At 43.5% G+C, this 22,644-nt stretch overlaps 1 long non-coding RNA gene across 1 annotated transcript; it reads left to right on the plus strand.

Annotated features, from left to right (window-relative positions):
• The first annotated feature begins 298 nt into the window (after positions 1-298).
• On the plus strand, positions 299-22,251 carry LOC133250082 (uncharacterized). Its single transcript, XR_009737223.1, has 3 exons — positions 299-630; positions 19,680-19,798; positions 21,552-22,251. It is a non-coding gene; the product is annotated as an uncharacterized LOC133250082 (long non-coding RNA).
• The last annotated feature ends 393 nt before the right edge of the window (positions 22,252-22,644 follow it).

The raw sequence follows: 22,644 nt of genomic DNA on the forward strand, positions 1-22,644 counted from the left end.
TCCCTTCTAACAGTTATTTTCTATATTGTATGGATACACACACACACACACACACATCCATATCTATATAAAATAGAAACCACTTACTACATGTCAGACTCCCTGCTGTTTACATTTCTTACCTCATTTAAATCCTTATAATAATTCTATTATGTAGAATATTTATGTAGAAGTAGTTACTCTCATTGTCTCTGACTTTCAAGAGAGGAAACACAGAAAGGCTAAGTATTCTAACAGGATTCTAGCTCGGCCAGCTGACTTACACAGCGCATGCTCTGAACTACCCTGCTGTATTATGTCTTGTCTTTTGAACTTCTTTATTAACAGAAAGTCAGCTATAAAATGGTCTCGCTTCATTTTTTTCCCATAATGTCAAGTACAGGTTTAGGTGCATAAAAGGTTTTCAGGAAGGTATTGCCCACAACTAGTCCCTTTTCTAATCAAGATCGTCAACACGTCTGCTTTTAGTAGTTTCACTTTCTGCGTTGCTGGATTGCTTCTAAGGTCATCAGGAAGCATTTTAGGAGATGCAATTGTTTCTCCTTAAAAAGCTACAGGTCTTTAAGAAGATAGAAGGGGGTCTTTGGGGACATCTAGGGGACAGCAAGACAGAAGACAGCAGAAGTTAAGGTAAGACACTCAGGAAACACTTGAGCCACTTTATTTATATTGTGTTTGATTTTGTGCTTAAGAGACTGTTAAATTGCAGCAGGGAAGTGTGGCTCCTCAGTCTATTTGGTCTTCATTTGGGTCCCCAGACTCCGTAAATAAATCCAGATCCCCAGAGAGGACTTTCCTTTGCTTAAATGTGAATTCCTGGTAAACTGTAATCCCCTTCCACTGGTTGTGAGCCTTCTACAAACTAAATTTAGAAAAATTAAATTACAGCCCAGCAATGCGGCTCCCTAAATGAACGTATAGGACAAAGTACCTGAAAACACGGGGGAAAAGGTTCTTCAGAGGGAAGTGGCAGGGACCCTTGATCAATCTCACACATCTGCAATCAGAAAGGCAGCGATCTAGTTCATTTAGAAAGAAATAGGACTGTGTAAACCAATTTAGAAGCATCAGAGCAATGATCTGGGAGAAGAGGCTCGTTCTAATTATGACTTTGTGTTCCAACCAGGCATGAAAGAAATCACAATAAAACCTATTCCAGAGGAAAGCATTCCCCAATGAGGCAGTGTCCGATGTCTTCTGCATGGTGAGGGCCAGTGAGTCAGGGAGGAAAACTGCCAGAAAAGGAGCTTTGATGACTAACAAAGAGGGACTCTTCTCATGTTTTGATGGAAAAATTGGTGTGATCTCAGGAATTAATAAGGAATTATCAGCCCTTGCTTGGATGTTTTATCCTAAATGTGGGGACTTCTATGTATTTAAATGGGAGGGGCTGGTGGCACCAGAAGTCTATCCAGAGAAGAGAGAGGACGAAGTGGTACTTTGTCATTAACCCACCCACAGGATTGTTCTGTACTATCCAGTGAATGGTAATATGTCCATGTCATCTTAAAATGCACAGCAGACCTTGACTCAAAGTATTTTCTGGACTTAAAAAAAAAAAAAATCCTGTTATTTTACTAGTGACTAGAGATCTCTGGTTTAAAAGGCAAATGTAGTTGGATGTTGGAATTTAAAGGAGAATGTTTTCATGAAAATGGATATGATTTGGGGAGAAAAGGAAGGCTGATGTATCAATGTTTTGTGTCCATCTTGGCCTTTCAATAACCAATGTTGTGATTGGACTGGCCCTTGGGTTCTTGATATAATTGCAAGGTACTCATCAGCAATAACTATCAGGAAACTTTGAAAAAATAAAGATTTATTAGTCAACAGAAGCTAGAAATTATAGCGCACACCTGGAAGCACACACAGCATTGTAAGGAATAAAGGGAGAGAAAGAAAGAGAGAGAGAACACTGGCCTCGAGTTCTGCATTTTCATTGGGCTCAAGGGTGATAGTCTTGGGTTTTGAGGACTCTTTATTGGGTTGTGGCCTTGGGTTTTGAGGACTCTTTATTGATGAATCTAAAACATAAGAGTGGAAAGAGAGGGAAAAAAACAAGCAGCCCAATGGGTCAGTTACAAAAACCAACCAAGAAAAGTCAGTGAGGTGGCCTGGCTCTTCATCTAGTTCATAGCTGGCAATGTGTTATTGGAGACTGCCATCTTTGAAATGGCCTTCTCTTTGAAGTGGATGCCTCTGTAATCAAAGCCTATAGCAGGTACTTGCATGACAAGAAAGAAAAAAAAAAATCCCACCAACTGTCAGGGTTTATACTACAATCAGGTTCTTAGTATATTCATTTATTCAACAAACATTTGTTGGGTCTTGAAATAGACCAGGGATTGCTCCAAGCACTGGGAATGTTGTGGTGAACAAAACAAAGTCCTTTCACTCATAGAGTTTATATTCTGGAGAGAGAGTCTGATAATAAACAACAGACAGATAAAGTGATAATTGTGTAATTTCTTACTGAGATAATTGCTATGAAGAAAATAAACAATGCCATAGTCTGTTCTGGCTATTATAACAAAATGCCATTAAAATATGGTAAAAAATACTGTAGACAGTGAAGCTAATAATTAACACAATTTATTTCTCATAGTTCTGGAGGCTGGTTGTCTAAGATCAAGGTGCTAGTAAATTTGCTGTCTGGTGAGAGCCCACTTCCTGGGTCATAGATAGCCATCATCTCTCTGTGTCCCTCCGTGATGGAAAGGGAACAAAAGAGCTCTCTGGCATCTCTTTCATAAGGTTCTAATCTCATTCACGAGAGCTCTGCACTCATGATCTAATCACCTCCCAAAGGCCCTAAATCCTAATACTATCACGTTGGGGAAGAGGTTTCAGCACATGAATTTTAGGAGGACAGACTCTATCTATAGCACAGAGTGAGGAATTAAAAAGTATTTCAGGTATCTATTGCCTTGTAACAAATTATCCCAACATTTAGTGGTTTTAAACACAATATTTAGTGGTTTTATTATTTTTCATGATTCTGTGGGTCAACATTTGGGAAGGGCTCAGGTGGCTGGTTTTTCTGCTCCATGTAGCATCAGCTGGGGTCAATCACTTGGTCACATTCAGTTGGCAGCAGACTAGGCTGAAAGATCCAAGAATGTATTCCTTTGTTTGTATGGTTTGTTTGTTGCCTCAAAGCTCATCCATGTGTCTTCTTTCTCTATATGGTATTCAATGGTCCAGTTTGATCTTTACAGCACGGCAGTTTGTCTCCCCAGAGAAAACAAAAGTAGAAGCTCCCAAGACTCTTAAAGGTTAGTCCTGAATGGGCACCCTGACATCGACTGTGTGTTTCATTGGTCAAAGTAGGTCATAAGATGAGCCCAGACTCAAGGATGGAAAAATAGACTCCACCTTCTGATGGACAGAATCCATGGCAGCCATCTTTGGAAACTGTCTAGTACTGAAATTGAATGAGATAGAGGGAGCATGTTGTGTTAGATAAACGATCTTAGGAAATGACATGTGAACAAAGACCTGAATGAAGCGAGAGGTTGAACTACGGCAAAGATGAGGGCGGGGTGGTATGCTCTAGACCAGGGTTTCCCAACCTCTGGGATCTAATGCCTGATGATCTGAGGTGCTGATATAATAATAGAAATAAAGTGCATAATAAATGTAATGTATTTGAATCATCCTGAAACCTCCTGGTCTATGGTAAAATTGTCTTCCACAAAACTGTTCCCTGGTAACAAAGTTAAGGGACGCTGCTAATAGGTTAAGTAGACAGTTGATATAGACAGAGATACAGTCAGATTACCAGGAACTTTGAATTTCGTGTCTTTTTATTTTCTTACAAATAGAATGAGAAGCTCTTGTAGAAGAGTAAAATGAAATGGTGTTTGTACCAGAAGGATCACACTGGTTGAATGTGTGGAAAATGGATTAGAGGAAAAGAGTAGAGGTAGAAGGAGACCAGCAGGGAGGCTTCCTTAGTCATCCAGGTGAGATGGTGGCAGCTTAGCACAGACTAGTAGTGATGGAGGTATCAGATTCTGGGTATATTTTCAAGTTAGATCCAGCAAGGTTTGCCAACAGATTGGATATAGAACTGAGATGAAGGGCAGAATTAAGGCTTACTTCAAAATATTTGACCTAAATAGCTGTGTTAATCATGGGACCATTTCCTGGAATAGAAAAGACATATGAGGAGCAGGGTTGGGGTAAGGGGCAGTAAACAAAAAGAGCTCTGTTTTAGATATTTTAAGTTCAAGGTGGCTATTAGATATCAAAATGCAGATTTTAGTTAAGTAGTAGACACATGGGTCTAGAGTTCAAGGGAGAAGGGAAACTGAAGACACAAAGTTGGGAGTCGTCAATGTACAGCTGGCACTTAAAGCCATGAAACTGGGACAATTCTGGTGGCCCAGTGGTTAAGACTTCACCTTCCAATGTGGGTTTTATACATCATCAGGAAGCTAAGATCTCACATGAAATGTGGGAGTTGCCGGTTCAATTCCTGAATTGGTAAGATCCCCAGAGAAGGAAATGACAACCCACTCCAGTGTTCTTGCCTGGAGAATTCCATGGGCAGAGAAGCCTGGTGGGCTATAGTCTGTGGGATCTCAAAAAAAGCTGGACATGACGGAGCTACTAAACAACAGCAACAAAGTTAAGGGGTGGGGAAATATATATCATGTTGATGACAAGGACTCCAAAATCACATGAACAAATTCTAGACAAAATAAAAGTCTTTTAAAAAAAAAAAACCAAGAAACTGAATAGGACCTGGGATTCTCAACTTTCAGAGATCAGGAAGAGGAGGGGCAGCCAAAGAGACAGAAAAGGAGTGACCAGTGAAGGAGAAGCAACAGGAGAGTGATGCCCTGGGGGGCCAAGGAGAGAGGGTGCTTCAAAACTAAGGCAACGCTCTCGCAAGTTGCCGATGTTAGTCATGTAACGTGAGAGCCGAGATCTCTTGGCTTTGATCAGTCCAGAAATCTTGGGCCACCTTGACAAGAGCAAGTTCAGTGGAGTATCAAGGAAGGAAGAATTGATGAGAAGGTAGAGGCAGCTGATACAGACAACTCTTTAAAAGACTTGCTTAAAAGGGAAGGAAGAAATGGGTCAGTAGGGGGTATGGATAGGCAGGGTTTTAAGTTTTTTTTCTTTTTAAGATGAACAATATTCAAGTATGTTTTTACACTGATGGAAATATACATCACTGATGGGGAGAAATTTCTATTTCAGGGAAAGAAGATACTTACAGAAACCAAGTCTTTTATAGGCAAAGAGTATGGATTCCAGTGCCCAAGAGGAAGGGTTCGCTTGAACAGAAGAGTAGATAGATGTAGATTCAGATGGCTTGGTTGATATGCTGGTTAAATTACAAGAAAATTCTTTAGTTGTTTTGGTTTCTCTGTGAAAGGAGAAAGAAAGTCATTAGCTGAAGGCTAGGTGGAGGTGCTAGAGATATTTTGGAGAGGGGAGAATGCTTTAAAAAGAGAATGGAAGAATGTATTGGTTAGAGAATGGGGTAGGATTCTGGGCCCATATGAGGTTAGCCAGTCAGTGTCAGTTGTTCAGCCATGTCTTTGCGATCCTATGGACTGTTGCCCACTTGGCTCCTCTGTCCATGGGATGTTCCTGTCAAGAATACAGGAGTGGGTTGCCATTTCCTCCTCCAGGAGATCTTTCCACGCCAGGGATCAAACCTGCATTTCCCATGCCTCCTGCATTACAGGCAGATTCTTTACCACTTAGCCACCAGGGAAGCCAAAGTATGTGATCATAAATTCATACATTTAAAATTAAATATGGTCGTGTATTTTTCTCTAGCCATTTGGACCTGCTAAGGTACATGTATAAAATAAATGGAGAATTGGGTTTAACCAAAAATTTGCTTTTTGCCACATGGCAGAAGGCAGTAGGATGCTATTTTTATAAAAATGATTGAGGAGTTTTAAAAATTTATCCAACATGCACTTATATATTGGCTCCTATGCACCACAAACTAGGTGCCATACAGTAACCCTTCTGATATTTACAACAACCTTATGACAAAGATACTTATTTCCCTCTATGAGGTGACGAACTGAGGCCCAGAGGATTAAGGAACTTGTCTAAGGGCACACAGCTAGTAAGTGACAGAGCCAGGGCTTGAACTTGGCAGTCTGACCCTGAGCCTGTGCTGTTCACCACTGTGATACTTCTCTAGAGGACTTATAGAAGAGAGAAACAGTAGGGATGGGTCAGGAGGGAAGTGGAGACACAAGGCAAGGGATGGGCAGTGAAGAGTTTGTAGGGCCAGTGAAAATGAAGATTTGGTTGGAGTTAGGATAATAGAAGGTGAGCTGGAAAGATGATAGGATGTAATCAGAGAGTGGGCTACTTCTTGAAATAGACATTTTGGAGGGGGTGGCTTTGTTGATCACATCAAGGTCTACAGCATGATTCTGGGAACGGGTAGCTGAGATAGGATGAGAAAAAAGACAATTGGAAGACAGAATTGAGAGGCCAGAGTGTTGGATGAACTGTTTAGTAGCAAAGCCTCTGAGAATGCTGACAAATAGTGATGGAGAGAAAATACTAGTCAAGCTAGCTGACTTTTCACTGCCTGAGGGGTATGTCATGGAGGCTGGTAGGTGAATGCAATAGGCAGGGAGCGGGTAGATGTGCTTCCAGCAGGCTGAAAACTTTGCAAGAGGTGGGGTGCAGGGGTAGGATGGAATCAGTAGTCTTAGAAGGAGCAGTGAGGAGATACTCCATGCCTCCAGGAGAAAACCAGTGATGACAGCAGAGGGCTTGAGGGAAACCACATTCTCAGGGAAAGGTGGGGTTTAATAATGGAAGAGGCTGAGGACAGTGGGGTTTTGCTGCTGACCAAGTATGAGTTTGAGAGGCATGCTGGAAGAACCTGGGGTTTGGGAAGGGCTGGCAGCTCTGAGTCACATCAGGAAATACCCAGAGATGTATAGAAATCAGATCACTGAGGAATGGCCTGGGAGGCTGGTACTCTTTTGTGCTGTCCAAGGAAATGAGATGGGTCCTGATAGTACTCTAGGGGTAAAGGGTAATCGGGTCTAATTGTAGGCTTTTTCTGGGGCTTGCCTCTGAGGTAATTCTTGCTGTGGGGTTGACAGTGCTGGTAGAAGAGGAGCGCTGAGTGTGAGCAGGGGCACAGGCAGGCCAGTATCACTGATATCAAAGCCAAGGGGAGGAACCTCACCAAGGCTAAAAGAAACAGACCTTGGCTAAATGAAGCAAAGGTGAACTTATTGGAGGGTTGTCAAGAGACCACAGAACTACAGAAATCTAGACAGCCCAGCTGGGAGGTGGGCAGGAGTAAATGGAACCCTGATGGACAGGGGGTACTGTGATACCAGTGTTGTAGCAGGAACAGTCTAATGAACACATCACAGTTTTGATGAATGTTCTCACAGCATCATTCATGTAAGAGGCACTGACTCAAAGCTCAGATTCTGGGAGAATAACTTATTGATCAAATTTAGATCAGTGGCTCTTTTGGTCAGAATCGACTAAGCAACATCATTATCAAAAAACCATATCTCAGTGACTTAACCAACATGACTTAATTTCTTGTTCAGTCTTGTAAGTAAGCGGGAGGCTCTGCTCCACTTGGTCACTCAGAGATTCAGCCTGAGAGAGGTCATGCTGGTTACAGTGTCTTAGTGTATGTCTTCAGAGCTTGCTGCAAAAGACGAGGAAAAAAAGCAGGAGGGTCACATACTAACTCTTAAATGCTCCAGCTTGGAAATGACACATGTCCCTTCTGCTCACACCTATTGGCCATAATTAGTCACATGACTCTGCTTAACTGTAAGCAGGGGGCTGCTGCTGCTGCTGCTAAGTCGCTTCAGTCGTGTCCGACTCCGTGCAACCCCATGAACCGCAGCACACCAGGCCTCCCTGTTCATCACCAACTCCCTGAGTTCACCCAAACTCATATCGAGACAGGGTGCTCAGGGCTGGTGCACTGGGATAACTCTGAGGGATGGGATGGGGAGGGAGGTGGGAGGGAGGTTCAGGATGGGGAACACATGTACACCCATGGCTGATTCATATGAATGTATGGCAAAAACCACCACAATATTGTAAAGTAATTAGCCCCCAATTAAAATAAATAAGTTAAAACAAACAAACAAACTCATGTCCATTGCGTTAGTGATGCCATCCAACCATCTCATCTTCTGTTGCCCCCTTCTCTTCCTGCCCTCAATCTTTCCTAGCATCAAGGTCTTTTCAAATGAATTAGCTCTTCGCATCAGGTAGCCAAAGTACTGGAGTTTCAGCTTCAACATCAGTCCATCCAATGAACGCCCAGGACTGACCTCCTTTAGGATGGGCTGATTGGATTTCCTTGCAGTCCAGGGGACTCTCAAGAGTCTTCTCCAACACCACAGTTCAAAAGCATCAATTCTTCGGCATCAGCTTTCTTTATAGTTCAACTCTCACATCCATATATGACTATTGGAAAAACGTGGTATTTAGTGAGCAGTAAATATCCTGTCCATAGGCTATTCTGAAGCAGGAAGAAAGGAGTACCATATCCAAGGTCTTCAGATACCAAATTCATCACTTTTCCTAAACACTACACTGCCTCCTTTGAACACGACTGAAGCGACTTAGCACACACACACACACACACTGCCTCCTAACGGATTATAGGTATGTGAGTGGGTGGATGGGTGGGGAGGCATGCATGAGAGGCTACTTTATATTTCTGTATGTACCTTCTTATTTCTTTCCAAAAATACTTAACACAGTGTTGGAGCACAGAGAATATGCTTGAAATTTCTTTTTGACTGATAGATTGATTGATATGTAGCATAAAAGTTTAATCATAGTGAAATAGCCAAAACCTTCACATCACATAAATTCAATTCAACCAACCCCTGAGAATGAGTCTGTACCACACATCAATTACTGGCATTAAAGAGAAACAACAGAGCCCTAATCAGAGGAATAAGACTGCAGAAATCTTAAGAGAGAATATTATTTCTTTTTCTTTTGGTAATTAAGGAAAGCCTTCATTTCTTTGGAAGAAAGAAACAACATTAAGGAATAAAAATAAAGTTTAAAGTAATGAAATCGATGGCCAAGGTAGAAGGACCATCCTTTAGCTCCAATAAACACATTTTGAGAGCTTTAATGTGATGACTTTTGTTTTCTGCCATATATGATTTGAGTGGTTCATGATGATGATGACTATGAAGGTGACTATTTTTGGGGTAAGTATAAATACATTCTGGGGCTTCCCAGGTGTTGCCGTGGTAAAGAATCTGTCTGCCAATGCAGGAGCCAAAGGAGACATGCGTTTTAACCCTGGGTTGCGAAGATCCCCTGGAGGAAGGCATGGTAACCCACTCCAGTATTCTTGCCAGAATAATCCCATGGACAGAGAAGCCTGGTGGGCTACAGTCTATGGAGTCACAAAGAGTCAAACATGACTGAGCAACTGAGCAGACAAATGCACATTAGCTGACAACCACTGGCAATGTCGTTAGTGTTCAAGTGCAAATCCACTCTTGCTTCCAAGTTCAGCCCCACATCCCTGCTCTCCTGTTGTACTGCACTCTCTCTTCCATCAGACATTTAACTTCTCCTTATGGTAATTTTTCCCCATGTTTTCTTTGTAGACTGAATGCTGAAGTTGGGAGATGCTGGTGCACCTCCTTCCAGGACAATGATTGTCACCCTTTAGGGGGCTCTGTTAATCTCCTGGAGGTCTTGTTTAAACACGGGTTCTTGAGTTCCACTCAGTGGAAAGTTTACCACTCAATGGGTCTAGGCTGAGGCCTGAGAATTTGAATTTCTGAGAATTCTCATTTCCCTGATGTTCAGAGTTAAATAGTGTGTCTCATCACTGCCCCATCCCCACCCCCAACTCATATCCACCCAGAACTTCAGAAAGTGACCTGATTTAGAAGCAGGGTAACCACAAATGTAACTAGCTATGATGATGTCATACTGGATTAGTGTGGGCCCTAAATTCCATACGACTGGTGTCCTTATAAGAAGAAAAGGGACACAGACACAGAAATACAGGGAGAAAGCCAGGCGATGATGGAGGCAGAGGTTGAAATGGTGCATCTACAAGCCAAGGAACACCAAGGACTGCCAGCAACCACCAAAAACTAGGAAGAGAAAAGGAAGGATGCTTTTCCTCAGAAGGCTTCAGAGGGGAATGGTTTTGCCAAAAACTTGATTTCAGATTCTATCTTCCAGAACCAAGAGAGAATAAATTTCTGTTTTTAAGTCACCTCAGTTTGTGCTAATTTGCTATGGCAGCCCTAGGAAACTCATACAGCAAGAGGTGCTGATGCCGTTGGTCTGGGGATCACAACTTGAGAATCACGGTTCTAGGGAAAAAGGAAAGAAGGCCAAGCACCTTTCCATACAAAAACATAGAAGAATTTTAGTAACAAAATATTTTTGTGAAAAAGGAACTTCTAATCTGCTTTCTTTTCTTTTGGGTTCCGTAGTGGACTTGTGCTGTTTTGAGGTTGTCCCACAGCATCTTGATGATGCTAGTGGTAAAAAACCTGTCTGCCAATGCAGGGGATGAAAGAAATGCAGGTTCGACCCTTGGGTTGAGAAGGTGCTCTGGAGAAGGGCGTGGCAATCCATTCCAGTACTTGCCTGGAGAATCCCATGAACAGAGGAGCCTGGTGGGCTACAGTCCATAAGACTGCAAAGAGTTGGACATGACTGAAGCGAGTTAGCATACACAAAGCAGCTTTCATTGCTTTTGGGAATTGCCACTGAAATGCTCATTCTAGGAGACTTTACTCTGAAGCCAGGTCCTTTCTGTCCCTGACCTAATACAGTCAGAGCATGGCATATGATCAGTGCTTAGCCAATCACACTCTTCTCTTGGACTTTGGATTGTAAACAAGACATGCAGGTACAAGCATACAGCATTGATTTCCAGCCAACTGACCAGACACCTCTATGAGATGGTGTCATGGTTTGGTTGCATACCTCTCTAGGGAATCCCTCCCATTTGTAGTGCAGTTCCTCAGCTTTCTGGAGATTCTGTGAGTCCCCAGTATCCTTCGGGTAAATCCCTTTTAGTTAAATTATCAAATCAGTTTCTGTTGCTGGCAATTAAAGAACCTAAACCAATAGAGAGAATCTGTTGTCTTCATATATGTCCTTAAAGTGGTATACACTTAGCTGGGTTGGCAAGGAATGAGGACTAAATTTTTTACTTCAAATTTCCTATAATTCAAACATAAAATTGTTTTCAATTAAAAGATCTTGGGTTCCCCCTCCCTAATTACAAAAGTAGTGTAAATGTTGCAACACTTCTAAAGTTTTTTCTTCTTAAAAAAATCTTTTTGCTTGACTTGCCATTGTATATGACATTATATAGATGATAATAATAATAGAGGATAAAATCTCAGTTAACTAAAGGGCTTTCCCTGACAATGGAACAGACATATTAAAAGGTTGTCTAAAGAAACCACAGTACTGGTGAACATGTGGCTACTTTATGGTGAGGAGTGGAAATTTTCTCTCTGCCACCTTTTTTGGGTGAGTTAATACTGACTCTAGCTTCATCATCAGCCTCAAGACTTGTCTTAAAAGTCTCATTTATATTAACTCCAGATACACTCTTAGAGTTTAAGACTGGATGTTAGATACACAATTATTTGTGATGTCTATGTATTCGTAGGAGAAGGCAATGGCACCCCGCTCCAGTACTTTTGCCTGGAGAATCCCATGGACAGAGGAGCCTGGCAGGCTGCAGTCCATGGGGTCGCTAAGAGTCGGACACGACTGAGTGACTTCACTTTCACTTTTCACTTTCATGCATTGGAGAAGGAAATGGCAACCCACTCCAGTGTTCTTGCCTGGAGAATCTCAGGGAGGGGGGAGCCTGGTGGCTGCTGTCTATGGGGTCACACAGAGTCGGACACTACTGAAGTGACTTAGCATAGCATAGCATAGCATGGCATGTATTCGTATGTACTCACAGCTTTTCTTCCCTGAGTTGTGAATCAGTTCCTCCTTGTGATGCCATCTGCTTCCTCCACTTAAGCTACTTTGTAATATTTTCCAAAGTCCACTTCAATAGCTTCCTCTCTGACTTGGGATTCAGGTTCCCGAGAAGGACAATAATATATATTTTTGCAACTGTCGGAGACATTATGCCAACTTTCCCCCTTGAGCAATGCACTAATTCATTGAAAGAGTCCCAGCTGGGTTTTCATATCTGCTGTTTGCTTACAAATGCCTCCCCCCTGCTCTGCACTAAATCACAGTTGTTCAAGTCCAACTGGACACTGAGGAGTCCTCCCCAGACCCACCTTTTCCTTCCAAGGAATCCAAGCCAAGATTTTCTGAATCTCCCCAGCAATATTTCCACCACATAGGAAATCTTCAAAACTTGCCACCACTGTTCTTGCATGTTTCATACAAAAATACAAAATGCTACCTTTTAAAAATTAAAAAGATAAGGAAGGAGGGTCTCCCAAGGTTCAATCTGAGTTTAGAAAATCCATTATAATGAGAAGAAGGCAGATTTTTTTTTTCTTTATTGCTTATAGTTAGTGGCATTGATAGATCATGGCAGAACCATCTGCAATATGGCCAAATAATTTCACTGGAGAGGATTTTATATAGCTACAGCTAAAATTCAATGAACTGATTCAGAAGACTCAGTATAAAATATAACAGTGACTTCGAGTGCCAAATCAATTTGGGGGCTTGAAGCGATGGGAGAGCTGTTCATTCCCTCCCCCTTCATAGATGTGACTTTAACTGGAACCGTAAATTCAGAGGCATCAGCCTGGCCAGGCAGTGGGTTACAGCAGGTGATTTAAGAGACCTCTCACGAAAAATCAGCAAGTGGTTACAAACACCAGTGCTTAGAGGAGCATGTGACTCTGAAGTATGGCCCCAAGAAAAAGCTAGAAGCGTATCCTTGAGGACAAATTAGGAATTAGCCATCAGGTAGTTAAGGTTCCAGATTTGCAATGTGAATCAGCTCAATATCAGATTTTCTACCTTACTTTCCTCGCTGGGAAGTAAGGGAGATGGATCAGAGTACTGGTTTTCAAAATGTTGTTTTGTCTTTTCAATAGAGGAGGCTTTTATCAATGAATTCATCTTACTGGGCTGAAGGTTTGAAGCGCTCCTCCAGGTTCATAGCTGCTATTGACCGAATGTTTGTGATCCCCCAAGATTCGTATGCTGAGACTTCATCCCCAACATGGTAGTGTTTGGACGTGGGCTTTGCGAGGTGATTTGCTCATTAGCAGCCCCAGTGAACAGCATTAGTATCCTTATAAAAAGGGGAGGAGGCACGAGATTTCTGTCTCTGTTCTCCACCGCCTCCTTGAGGACACAAGGAAAGGTAGCCATCTGCAAGCCAGGAAGAGTTCTCTCACCAGACCCTGGATCTGTCAGCACTTTGATCTTGGACTTCCCAGCCTCCAGAACTGTGAGAAATACATGTTTGCTGTTTAAGCTCCCAGTCTGTGGGCAGTTTATTACAGCAGCTCGTACGGACTAAGACATCTGCTTTCTTCACCCTGCCCTGAGCTCTGGGATGCCTCTTGCTTCTATTCAGCTCCAGCCAGTAGGAGTAACCAGCAGGAGACTGAAGGATGGGAGGAGACAGAGATCAAGTCAGCTCTGTCCCCTCCAGGCCCTAGGTTGGCAGTGGCTGGTGCCCACACCTCTCTCTTTTTCCCTGTGGGTTCCAGAACCATCCCATCCTTACCCCTTTAGACATGCAGAGCAATTGCTGCTGCTCACCATCCCTTAGGGGTTTCCTTTAATCCTACTCACACCTTTATAAATAACCTCTTCATTAAATTCTCCTCAATTGCCTCCATAGAAATGTGATGTCTCTTTCCTGCTGGGACTAATGTATACAGATACTTCTTAGGGGAAAGAGAAGAGAGAAGAGCGACTCTGACTGTAGCTGTATCAGGCACTCTGGCCCTGCCCATGGTGCACTCCACCGCCATGTGCCTCGTCGTATCCTGAAGGGAGAAACTTCCGAGATGTTTTTCCAAGTCATCACTTGGAGAGAGTGATGAAATGAAATCAAATATACCGAGCCCCTATATTAATCTATTCACTTATTCAGCTGTCTTTAGTAGAACACCTCAGTGAGGCAGATTCTGTTTTTAGGTTCTGAGGTTAAGAGATAAACAAGCTGTGATAACTGGTCTCAAGGGGCTCACACACATTCTGAAAACACACAAGTCAAATACTAAAAATTCAGGTTCTTGTCTTTATCTGCACTGAAGCCAAGAAGGTCCCCTGAGGTCGAAGGGAGGCCCCACCTCTGAGCAAGAACCGTAAATCATGCTGTAGGACCCAGTTTCTCCTGAGGGACAAGGTCAGAGGCAGAAGGATGAGACAGACGAGGTCTTTTCTCCAGATGCTACCAGGGATTCAAGCATGGACTCCCCAGGGCTCTTGGCTCAGGTGGATGGTTGCTTTAGAAACCTGCTTTAGAAACCACAACAACCGAATGGTGGGCTGCAGAGTCTGTGGGCTGTGCAGAGAACTAGAGAGCCAGGCTTATGCTGGGTGTGAGCCAAAGGCACCATGTGTATGTCAGGGCCAGTCCTCTGCCGTGGCTTCTCCTCACTTGGGGAAGTGGGGAGGGACAGTGTTCGCCCTGCTGGGAAGAGGCAGGAACGGTCCTCACCTTCTTCAGCCACATGAGGGGGTAGAGGGAACATGCAGGAGCGCCTCCCCCATCACAGATGACAGCACAGTCAGTGAGCACCAGGTCTGGAGCCAAACTGTCCAGCACCTAGTCCAGTCTTTGCCTCCTGCTGACAAGCCACGTACTGTCTTCAGTCTCCGCACCTGTAAAGGCAGTTCCTAACCCAACATCAGAGGAGGGATGTGAAGATTCAAATAATTTTTTAAAAGTACTTAATGAATTAATACAGGAAGAGTGGAAAGGGGGAGTGGGATGAATTGGGAGATTGGGACTGACATATATTCACTACCATGTGTAAAATAAATAACTTGTGGGAACCTGCAGTATAGCACAGGGAGCTCAGCTTGGTGCTCTGTGGTGACTAGAGGAGTGGGATGGGTGCAACTTGGGGTTTGGAGGGAGATCTAAGAGGGAGGGGATATATATACATATATAGCATATTCGCTTCATTGTACAGCAGAAACTAACACATCATTGTAAAAAACTATATATATGCAAGAAAGGGCTTAGAAGAGTGCCCCCACCTTGTAAGTGCTATACAAATGTTAATTCTTATTATTCCTCATAGGAGAGTGTGTTAAGTTGCTTCAGTCGTGTCCAACTCTTTGCGACCCTGTGGACTGTATCCCGCCAGGCTCCTCTGTCCATGGGATTCTCCAGGCAAGAATACTGGAGTGGGTTGCTGTGTCCTCCTCTAGGGGATCTTCCCAACCCAGGGGTTGAACCCATGTCTCTTATGTCTCCTGCGTTGCTGGCAAGTTCTTTACCACTAGGGCCACGTGGGAAATCCTATTACTCCATACCACTCTGCTATTTTCATTTACTAGTGACTCAGTTGTAAATAAAAAATACTTCAGGATGGCCCCTGAGTTAAGTGGACTTGGAGGTTGGAATTTGGCTCATGAGCTAGAGCACAAGGTTGGAAGGGAAAGTGGAGCTTCTCAGAGTAAGACAAATACTGGGCCATCAGCTGTGTTCAGGCAGCTCTGTGACCTTGACAAGAGCTCACCCTCTCATACCCTTAGTTTTTCCATCTATAAAATGGACATTACTGAGAGCATTTCCCTCTGAGGGTTTTGGCGGGACTTAATGCAAATCATTCCTCTCTTTTTCATTTGCTCCGCCATTCATTTATTCAATAAACAGATTTTACCCACCAAAATGTGTTTATTAAGGAAACAAACTTGTGTCTCCCTCTGGGAGTGGGACTCAGGCCCATGTAATGGTCCTTCAAGGCCTCCCACTAAGTGAGAGTGAAAGAAAGTGAAAGTGGCTCAGTCGTGTCCGACTCTTTGCGACTCTGTGGACTATACAGTCCATGGAATTCTCCAGGCAGAATACTGGCGTGGGTAGCCTATCCCTTCTCCAGCGGATTTTCCTGACCCAGGAATTGAACTGAGGTCTCCTGAATTGCAGGCAGATTCTTTACCAACTGAGCTATCAGGACAAAGTTGCCACAAAGAGTTGACAGATTTCTTACTTCTGAGTTAGATACTCCCCGTCTTTCTCACATCCAGACTCAAGGATTCAGATTCCCTCAAAGCCTCTGCTCAGCAGCATCAGTGTTCCCCCAGGGATCACTTCTGAAGAAAAAGCAGCTGTTATCATGCTGGGGGGTCGTGGAGGGGGACATGAAGGGAACGCGCAGGAAATTGCTGCCCCCAGCGGATGCTTTCCCCACGTGTGGGTGCCGCTTGTGACTGGGCAGTGACCAGGAAGATAGGCAGTGAGTGACACCTGAGACTCACACCTCCTCATAAACCTACGCTCCCTGCTTCAGACCTGCCTGCTCCCAAGGAGGTCTCGGGGCAAGCTGCCCTGAACATTTCAGAGTGACGCATCCCCACTCATTTGGGGAAGCTTTTAAACTACAGGGTAGACAGTGTAGCCATTGGGAATGTGCTTTCATGCATTAGGCGTTGATCTGAAACATCAAATATGCCACAGTCAGTCATAGAGGGAAATAATAACACAACTTCAAAAGAGCAGAGCCCAGGAGAAAGGGTATGATTAATGGAAAAAAAAATGTTCAGTCATAATAAAGAGCCTCAAGTCTGGGGGAAAAAGCCAGGAAATGGGAACAAAATTAGCATTATTATAGCTTTTCACGGTAACTTACTCTGGATTTTTATGCTGGCTTAAAAAGGGAGAAAATAAGGGAAAACCTAGCTGATAATAATTTATAGGAGCAAATACATTTCCCAACTCAAATGCACCTGCGATAGTGACTGTATTTAAAACATTTTCTTTTGATAGTGGTTTGTGGCTGTTTATACTTCACAGTGTTGTTAGAGAAAGAAGCATTTTGTTGAACAGCAAATAGGACAGCTCTTTGAGGGCTTTCAGGAAGGGGTGCCATTTAAGGGCCAGGAATTGTGGTCATTAATTTGCATCTTAATCCAAGTCTTCACAAAAGCCCACACTGCGGATGTATCCTCTGAAACTCTGCCGAGGGTCACTGCCGTAAATAAATAAATGTGGCTCCTCGGATGCTAGAGGACAGCGAGGTTGGGTGAAGGGCAAGCCTCTTCCTTTTTCTCTCTGCCGTCCTCTTCCTGGGAGTCCCACTCCACTCTGCCTCAGCCGCTGAGTTCAAGCAGACTGCCCCACTCTCATGGCTCCCAGCACAAGAGCACTGATTTCTGGTCTCCCCAATTTTATTCCATTTGACTTTGGGGCACGCACAACTTCACTCTCCTGAAAGTATTGTGAGGCATATGTGTGCAGAATCACATGTGTGCAAATGGGCATGCCTTGGACACACACACAGCCTGATTCATACATATCACTATGCATATTCTGTTGTTAACTGTTTGGAGCTACCTGGGTTTGGAAGTAAGTGAAGTTTAGATGACCGTTAAAAATATTTTTTACTGTGGTAAAAACACATAGCATAGAATCTACCATCAGAAGCATTTTAAAAATAATTTTACTTCTTTTTGGCTGTGCTGCGTCTTTGTTGCTGTGCAGGCTTTTTTCTTTGGTTGTGGTCAGCAGGGGCCACTCTGTAGCTGCAGTGCTCTTGCTTCTCATTGTGGGGACTTCTCCTGTTGTGGAGCCCGGGCTCTAGGGCACAAGGCTTCAGTAGTTGCAGTTCCTGGGCTCTAGAGCACAGACTCAATAGTTGTGGTGCACGGGCTCAATTGCTCCACGACGTGTGGGATCCTCCTAGACTAGGGATCTCACCCGTGTCTCCTGCATTGGCAGGCGGATTCCTCACCACTGAGGCACCAGAGAAGCCCCAGAAGCATTTTTAAAAGTACGGTGGTGTTAAGTGTATTCACATTGCTGTAAAAACAGATCTTCAGAACTTTTGGTGGGGTGGGGTTGGGGGGAAGGCTTAAAATTAAGACAATTTACTAGAGCAACTTTGGGTTGGCAGTAAAATTCAGAGGAAGATAAAGCTATCTTCACAGACCTGCCCCCACACATACATAGCCTTCCTTGTTGACAACATCCCTCAACAAAGGGCTGCATTTGTTACAATCAGTGAAACTGTGCTGACACACATGCTCAGCCAGAGTCCGTAGTTTACATCAGTGTTCACTCTTGGTGTTGTACCTTCTATGGGTTTTGGACAAATGTATCATGTGTCAGTCAATATGGTATCTTGCAGAGTATTTTCACTATACCCCAGATCCTCTGTGCTCTGCCTATTCATCCCTCCCCAAACTGCCCAGAAGTTTCCAGCTTGTAAAACTGAAACTCTGTGCCCATTAAACAATAGCTTCTCATTTCTTCTCCTCCAGGTTCCTGCTCACCACCATTCTACTTTGGTCTATGAATCTGACTACTCTAGATAACTCATATAGTGGAATTCATAGAACATTTGTCTTTTGCCCTTTTATGTTAGGAGATGGTCATGATGTCAACGGAGACATAGCTGATACTTCTGTATGGCTATAGTAAAGCGTTCAGCCCCCAGGGACTGAACCGCTCCTCTTCCGGTTGTCATCCATTGTCTATGTAGTCTGGAGAGAATGCCAAGTGGGTGGCAGCTGGGAAAGGGATAAAGACCTCTTCTGTCACATCTGGTGGGGGCTCCGTCGGAGCTGAGGCTGATGGGTACTCCTCCCTGCAATCTCCTGTCCCCTGCTGGATTACTAAAATAGTGCCCCAGGTTATGGTCTGTCCTGGAAGCGCCGTGTGGACCAAGATGACTCCTTCCAGAACAACAGAATAAGACCAACTTCCCCTGGTGGAAAGAAAGGGAAGAGGATGTCATTCCTGGATTACACTTGAAGGAAGTTTTTTGAAGAAACAAAGATAAATTTCTCCTAGGGACATCAGTTAAATGGCACCTGCCCTCCTTCCCCAAACAGAGGGAAAAAACCTTTAATCTTTGGCCAAGAAGGTGAAGGGAAGCTTAAAGCGTGTATTAGACTCTAGAGGTGGTTCTGAAAGAAATTGGGCACCATCATTAGAATAATAAGAGGCCAAAATATAAACCTCAACTTTTTCATGTATCTTCTAACCAAATTAACTGGATCTGTGCTGAGTCGTTTATCCCTGTGCTGAGGTAGAAGCAAAAGTGGTTTTGGGGGAGGTGACGGAAAATCTAGTTAACCCAACCTGACCCCACAACAAGGATTTCTTTGAATTTGCCTGGGGTCAGCTCATCCCCACACACCCTCTTGGTGACCCTCTATTAACATATGTAAAGACTTTCCGAGTGACTTCTAAAGCTGTCTTGTTTTGTTTAAAGGCTGATTACAGCCTGACTCCATCCTTTAGCCTGAATTTGTGAATCTGCTACATGATCATTCTATGAGGACTGAACCGGGTCTGAGCAACTTCGTGCTGTCAATGCGAATTATTTTAGTGATTATTATTTTAGTGATCAACACACACCCTCCCCCTGCTACTCCAGACCTCCACCACTTCCTCTGGCTCATGGTCCTAGATAAGCAGACAACAAGGATAACTGTTTAATATGGAAAATCAAGAGAAAACTGAGGTCTGCCACCTCTGTACAAAGTCATAATCCTCTGCCACTTTCCAGATCTGAGTTACTTCTTGGACCCAGAACCCTCTGCTTGGAGGAAAAGGCTTGAAAGGATGGATTCTGCAGCAGCTGAACAAGTATCATCTTTCCTCAAGGGTCTATGTCCATCAATTCCGGTAACCTGGGGAAGGGGGAACACCCAGACATTTCAAGGGTTTTGGATACTAGGTCTAACTTGACACTGAAACCCAGAGGCAAAAAGCAACTCTGTTAGCATAGACCTATGAGGTCATGTGATAAATTGACTCCTGGGGCAGGTCTGTTTCACAGTGAGACATTGGGTCCATGAAGCTACCCACTGATAATTTCTCTGGCTTCCGAAAGTATGATGTGAATAGGCACACTTAGCAATTGGTTGAGCCTTCACATTGGCTTCTTGTCTGTAAACACAAAGTGGAAGCGCCTAAAATTTCAACATCTCCCCACTCCTCCCAAGACATGATAGTATATATATTTCATATAGATTTTTATAAATACAGATATATCTATTTCTTTATCTATCTGACCCTGGGGCAGGGGTATGGAGAAATCAGTGCCATCTTCAATGGCTTATAAGGATAAAAGGGTCCTACTCCTGTCAGTTTTTTTTTGTTGTTGTTTAGTTGCTAAGTCGTGTCTGAATCTTTGAGACCCCATCAACTGCAGCACATCAGGGTCCCCATCATATTCCCAGTGAATGCACCAGTTTGGCCCCTGCAGAGATCAGACGGATAATGGTGGATGGAAAGGGACTACCACCATTTTCACCCAAGTTTAATCAAGTAATAGAATTCCAGCTAATGTGCTAAATGGGTATCTTTACTAGAGCAAATAGGCACAACGTGGGAATATAACTTAGGAACATGGTATGTGGCTATTAATATGGTGAATATGCTTTTTCCCACATTGATCCAGAAGGAGGATTAGAATTTTCATGAGGTGGGCTATAGGACATAATCACAGTTTTGCTCTGAATTTATAAGGTTTGCCTGAGAGTTATCCTAATTTCTATCATAATATAGTCTGAAGGGACCTGGGCTGTGTAGCCATCCTGAAGAACAATGCATTGGTCCATCATATCAGTGATAGTATATGAATTTGACCCAGTGAGCAAGAAGTACTGTGGATGCCAGAGCTGGACATGGTAGGGGCTAGGAGAAAAACCCTACAGAGAGTCAGAGGCCTGCCACATTGGTAAACTTCAGAGATGTGTAGTGATCTGAGGCAGGCTGGGCCAGTCCATCCAAAATACACCTTGGCCCTCCTGTCACCAAGAAAGAAGTACAAACTTGATGGGCTTCTTTTCTGGAGGCAGCATGTCTTACTTGAGAAAACCAATAGAATCCAACTCATCAGGGGACTTGGAAAGTCTCTAGCTCTGAGTGGGACCCAGAGCATAAAATGATTCTGTAGTAGGACTTAGTAGGATAAGCATCCTTGTTTGGGTTACGTAACCAAGAAACCCCATGGAACTAGAGGTATCGGTGCAAGAGAAAGATACAGCATGGAAACTCTGGTCTCAAAAGTAGAGACATAGCAGTCTCGCACCCCTAGAGTTCTGGAACAAGGTCATGAAGTCTGTGAAAGGAAACTATACACCATTCAAAACACAGCTCCTGGCACATAACTGGGCTCTGATGGAAACTGAATACTTGACTGTGGGACTTTAGGCAACCATGTGACCAGGACTGCCTGTCTTAAGCTGGGAGGTGTCAAATCAACCAAACAATAGAACAGACAGACCCAGTGGTAATACACTGAAAAAAGAAATGTTACCTCTGGGGTCAGACAGAAGCGGGGTCAGAGGGTGCAAGGAAGCTTCACAAACGAGTGGCCCAGATCCTCTCGCTACCTGTCACTATTTTCTGATTCTGTTCTCATGGCTCACAGCTCACACCTGATGTGGGCTTCCCTACAACTCTCCGAAGGAGGAAGAATTAGCCCAAGCTCAATGCACTGATTCATTGAAGTGATTTGTAGGTGTGGGCTTGAAATGGACTACCACTACCGTACAGCCCCACGCAGTAGCCCTGGAAGGAGCGGGGAGAGAAGTGCCTCAGGGCACTGCCTCTGGTCAACCACTTTGTATGGCACAAGAAGAGGTAGAGTCAGGGGAATATACAACCTCATGGGTAATGGCAAGTGACTCAGATCATGGGTTGGCCAACGAGACTCAAATCCAGCCCCATGCTTGTTTTTGTAAATAAAGTTTTATTGAAACCCATCCATACCCATTTGTTTTCATGTTGTTTGTGGTTGCATTTGCACTATAATGGTAGCATTGAGCAAAGTGTAAAATATATGCTACCTGGCCCTTTGCCAACTGTTAGGTGGTTGAGAAGAAGAAAGAGTAAGATTGGGAAACTGGAGACACAAAGGTCTAAGGAGGACGCAATGGGAGTGGACATAAAGTGTCATAACTTTGGCTAATACATTCAAGTTCACCAGAGACATCTCCTGCAGAAGAGACATGAAACAGTCAAGTGGACCAATGACTCAGCCCACAGATATCAGCCAAGGTCCGTCCTTGCTCACACTCCAGGTATACTACAGTACCTAGAAGGATCACTAACACTGCTACAAGTTTCAAGCCATACCAAATATATTCTCTGACCACAGTGGGAAATACATTTGAAATAAATAACAGAAATACATCTGGAAAATTCCCAGATGTGTGAAATGAAACTGCACACTTTTAAATAACACGAATCAGAGAAGAAATTAACAATTGAACTGGCAAGTATTTTTTTTCCATTTAATATATTTGAAGGTAATGTTTTCAGTATAATTTGTTTACCACTTTTATTTATTTTTAATTAATTAATTTATTTTTTGGAAGCTAATTACTTTACAATATTGTATTGGTTTTGTCATACACTGACATGAATCCGCCAAGGGTGTACATGTGTTCCCCATCCTGAATCCCGCTCCCACCTCCCTCCCCATCTCATCCCTCTGGGTCATCCCAGTGCACCAGCCCCAA

This window comes from Bos javanicus, chromosome 6, assembly GCF_032452875.1.
Source record: "Bos javanicus breed banteng chromosome 6, ARS-OSU_banteng_1.0, whole genome shotgun sequence".
Taxonomy (NCBI): domain Eukaryota; kingdom Metazoa; phylum Chordata; class Mammalia; order Artiodactyla; family Bovidae; genus Bos; species Bos javanicus.